Below are 4,941 nucleotides of genomic sequence, written 5' to 3' on the forward strand. Positions count from 1 at the left end.
TCAGTCAAGGGGGTGGTTCAACTCTAGGACCAAGAACAGGAAATGGGGTGAAGCCATAGAAAGGATGTGGTAGGCCCTGGCCAGTGTGGCTCAGCTGGTTGGAGTGTTGTCCAGTAAACCAGAAGGTCATGGGTTCAATTTCTAGTTGTGTAATGGGGAATCCCCCACCACTGAAAATGGGGGAGGGGCTGAGCTGCATATGTGTGTGTCACCCTGGCAACCAGGCTGACACATGCAAGATGTACAAGGAAGTCTGGGGGAGCATTTAAAAAAAGCGTGCAAAACACACCACCTTTTTTTGAATCTCCCTTTGTTCCTGGTTTCCAGGGCCTGGAGGTCCTGGGCCCCAGGCATTGGGGATGGTAAGAGGGGAGGGGAGGAGCCTCAGGGCCTATCAGTGGACTGTGGGCCTGTCAAACTAAACTATTAGTTTCAGAGGTTTAATAAAGGGAGAAAAACTAAACAGAACCAAAGTTTATGTGCCTTCTTCTGCCTATGGCAAGCTTAATTCAACAACCTGAGGCATATGTTTCAGAGAACAAGGATATTTTTATGGTTCAATGACCTTGGTGATAATAGTACTGTAAAGAGATTTTTGTCACAGATTTTTGTTCTTGTGTTATTTTCAGTTCTTGAAACTATGCAGTAGTTGTAATACAAATATACAAATATTTAAATAGCTATTTTTGGTGTCATACTCTGGCCTTTTCTCCCTTACCATTGTTACCCAGATATTTTAAAAATTAAATAAAAGATTCCTTTCTTTTCCACTGAACTCTGCCTCCAGAGTTTTTGCCTGTTAGCAGCGGGCAGTAGGAGCCCTACTGTTTGGGTTCAGTTACAGTCAGGCCTACTGGTTGCTGGTTTGGTCCCAGTAGGGGTGCATACCAGAGAGAACTGATCAATGTTTTTCTCTCACATCTGTTTCTCTCCATCTCTCCCTCCTTCCCCCCTCTCCAAAATTAATAAACATGCTCTCCAATGAGGATTAAAAAAACGAAATAGAAAGAATGTGGTAGCCTAAGAGGGCTGCCCAGAGGTGATAAATGAGGAAATACTTGTTTTCCTACTCTTTTCCTCCTCTCCATCACAGAATCTCTTACAGATGCATCTGACAGACAACTAATAATAAAAACAATACAAGGAGAGCCACTCTGCCAGAAGATGGTTTGGGTCAGAATCTAAGAGCTGGCTCCTAGATTTCTCCCCTGTTCTGAAAGCCCCTAACTCACAGAAAGACTGAAAACTACCCTTGTGTGAAGAACACTGGGCTTCCTGTGGTTAATGGAATGCAAACTACCGGCAGCTGGAAGTCTTTGGATTCCAGCTCCACTTCCACCTGGAATTACGTTGCGACCTAGGCAAGTCTATTTCCCTCCTCTCTGGGCATTGGTGATGAGGGGGTGAGCCAAGGTAATCTTGCTGGCTTGCCCATTCTGAGCTAACATTTTATGGAATGCAAAGGGCTAGATATTTAAAGATAAGTTATCTAGTCCTGCTGGCCGGTCTCTCTCCACCAACACCATTTATCCTTCTGTCCACCCTACTCTTCATGCTTTAGAAAATGCTCTGTACTTGTAAGGCACTGTCCTTAACACATTATTATATCTAACAATAGCATTTTTACCAGCCCAGTCATATTTTTGTCTTCCCTGCCCAATGATTGTATTTCCAAGAAAACAAACTTTTTCCAAATGTGCTGCCCTTGGGCTTTGTATGCAGAGCTACCTGCCAGTCCTTTAAAAGTGGGTGGCACAAGTGTTCGACTCCTGGGCCAGAGCTGAGGCTGGTGCTTCGCAGAGACAGTCTACAGCATGAGCAGGGCTGCATACCTTGCATTCCCCAAACTCCAGGGGAACTGGGGCTGTGAAGGCCATGGTTCCCGCATCTGGCCAGGCATGCCACTGTGTCCCATGGAACTAGAGAGGCCCTGGTGGCAGAGGCAGCATGCTGCCAATATTCATCAAGCCCTTCAGTACAGGAAGCTGATGTTGTCCTCTTACAAGGGCCAGTGCCCTCAACTAAGTCTCAGAAGGTCTATTGTTGACTTGATTGCCATTGTGAACAATTGCTTCACACTCTGCCCTTCATTCCTGACATCTTGCAGTCTATTCACTGGACCTGTTTATGGATCAGTATGACTTCTCTATACAGCAGCTGCATTTAGTTGCACTTTTCTGTCTGCTTCTAGGAAATAAACTTGAATAAAAAGAAGATAGTGTGCCTATTCTAGGGCAGCTCAACAGCCTGGGTTATATGAATAATGTGAATCTAGTATTAACAAAACAATTTGCTACATATGGGACTATTATTATTAGAAACCTGTCAATGGAACCTCTACCTTCCAACAGCTGCCCATTTCTTCAAGTATTATCTCTCTGAAGCAGTACACGAAACATATCTTAATAATGGCTGGCCAATGATTGGCTTGGAAAAAATAAACTGTACATGGCCAAGAATGCAGATTACTTCCTGAAAGTATCTTTGCAAAGTTATGCCTTTTGAAATTATGCACCTTCTTTAGTAGCTGCTGTATGTGTGGCTTCTTCAAGGATTATACTTCATCTTTCTCCAGCGTGGCCTACAAGACTGCATGGTTTTACTGCTTACTCCTGGGATTTCTTAGTGCTGTGCATTGAACAGCTATTGATAGCTCATGATAATGATGTGAAAAAGCAAACAAACAAAGAGGACAAGCAGTCCCTCAGCTCAAGTAGGTGTGTTCCAAACAACCTCCCAGCCCTCGCGGCCAGTTCACTTTCAGCAACCTCAGTATTTCTATCAGTCATATCAGATCTCACTGCAGTATCGCAGTCCTATAGCAGAACAACCAAGCAGTCAGCAGACTGTATGTACCACACACCGCATCTTACACATGACAGACATGTCATACTGGCTTCCAAGCTAGTGTTCAGGGTCTTGGACACATGCAGACTGGTGTTGGGATGTCCCCGGCAATACCAGTAGAAGTTAAGCCTTCTCTAAATGTTTCTTATAACTGAAGTTATTGGATAAATGAACATTATCCTTACATTACTCCATGCTTTGAAAGGTGATTTTATGTGAAGGTAATACCTGATCCAGATTGTTTTGTGACCTGAAGCTCCAGGACAAGTTTTTTGTAAACTCCTTTAAAGGAATTCAAATTGCATTAGAACTCTTAAGATAGCATCACCAGGAAGACTGAATATCACTTTTTTTTAAAAAAATTATTTATTTATTTTTCCAAATACATTTGTCTCTGCCTTCCCCCCACCACTTTCCCCTGCCCCACTCCCCCTCTCCCTCCCTCCATCCTTCCCCACTTTGGCTTTCTCCATGAGTCCTTGCTATATGTTCCTTGACTTGCCCCTTCCCTTCCTTTTCCCCCACACAACCCTCCCTCCTTCCCTCTTGTCTCTGTTGGTTTCTTTCTTTTTTTTTTTTTCCAGTGTTGCTGGTCTTCTTTTCCTTGCATCTTTGTTTTGATGGTTAGGTTCTGCTTATAGGTGAGACCATATGGTATTTGTCTTTTGCCCCCTGGCTTATTTCGCTTAGCATAGTTCTCTCTAGTTCCATCCATGCTGTTGCGACGTATAGAAGTTCTTTTTTTCTTTCTGCTGCGTAGTATTCCATTCTGTAAATGTACCATAATTTTTTGATCCAATCATCAACTGATGGGCATTTAGGTTGCTTCCAACACTTGGCTATTATAAATTGTGCTGTGATGAACATTGGGGTGCATAGGTTCTTTTGAATTGGCATTTTGGGATTCTTAGGTTATAGTCCCAGCAGGGGAATCACTGGATCAAAAGGCAGTTCCATTTTCAGCTTTCTGAGGAAATTCCACACTGCTTTCCACAATGGCTTCACCAGTCTCCATTCCCACCAACAGTGTACTAGGGTTCCCTTTTCTCCACAGCCTCGCCAGCACCTGTTGTTTGTTGATCTGTTTATGATGGCCATTCTGACCGGTTTGAGATGATACCTCATTGTGGTTTTGATCTGCATTTCTCTGATGGCTAGTGTTGCTGAGAATCCTTTCAAATGTCTCTGGGCCCTCAGTATCTTTTCCTTGGAAAAGCGTCTGCCCAGGTCCTTTGGCCATTTTTTGATTGGATCATTTGTCATCTTGGAGTAGAGTTGAGTGAGTTCTTTATATATCTTGGAGATCAAACCTCTATCTGATGTATCATTAGCGAATATATTTTCCCATATGGTTGGCTCCCTTTTCATTTTGCTGATGTTTTCTCTAGCCATGCAGAAGCTTCTTATTTTGATGAGGTCCCACTTGTTTAGTCTTTCCTTTATGTCCCTTGCTTTAGGAGACATTTTGGTAAAAAAATTGCTGCATGGGATATTTGAGAGTTTCCTGCCAATGTTCTCCTCTAAGACTTTTATGGTGTTGCTATCACTCTGAATGCACCATGAGGACTAAGCAAACACTGAAATGCTTTAACAGTATGTATGTCAAATTCTGTTAAATCCCTGCATAACAAAAATTTCAAGCCCTGACTGATGGTCTAAATATTTTTAAAATATTCAAAGCAATAGAAAATTTGGACAGATTCTATTCATTTTGTTGTTTTGAGATTTGACCTGTAGTTGACTAATTTAAGATTTGATTAATGTGGGCTCTGGGCCTAATGCTGTCTTATATGTGAGCAATTAATATTTGTGGACTTGCCAGTCTATTTATGAAGAAAATTTACAGTATTAATTTTTGAAGAGTTCCTTTTTTCAGCAGTTTTGAGTTATATTTTGACCCACAAATGAATTTTTGATTAACTTTAAAGTCATGAATTGCTATGCTCTACCAATCAATGCAGTAAAAATATTTTTTTAGATGATTCTATATAACTTCCTGTCACAGATAGTATAGGTACCTACAATTATGTACTAAAATGAAAAGTGGAGTAGATCTCTTGGTCATAAATTTTTGTTGTTTTTTTCCATAAGTGA

General features: G+C 41.7%; 1 pseudogene; it reads left to right on the plus strand.

The window, feature by feature from the left end:
• Window positions 1-1,913: 1,913 nt before the first annotated feature.
• LOC129085894 (cyclin-J-like) lies at window positions 1,914-3,056 on the plus strand (annotated as a pseudogene).
• The last annotated feature ends 1,885 nt before the right edge of the window (window positions 3,057-4,941 follow it).

The sequence above is a fragment of the Pteronotus mesoamericanus genome, unplaced genomic scaffold (genome assembly GCF_021234165.1).
Source record: "Pteronotus mesoamericanus isolate MK-2021 breed Mesoamerican mustached bat unplaced genomic scaffold, CSHL_Meso_final scaffold_36, whole genome shotgun sequence".
Lineage (NCBI taxonomy): Eukaryota > Metazoa > Chordata > Mammalia > Chiroptera > Mormoopidae > Pteronotus > Pteronotus mesoamericanus.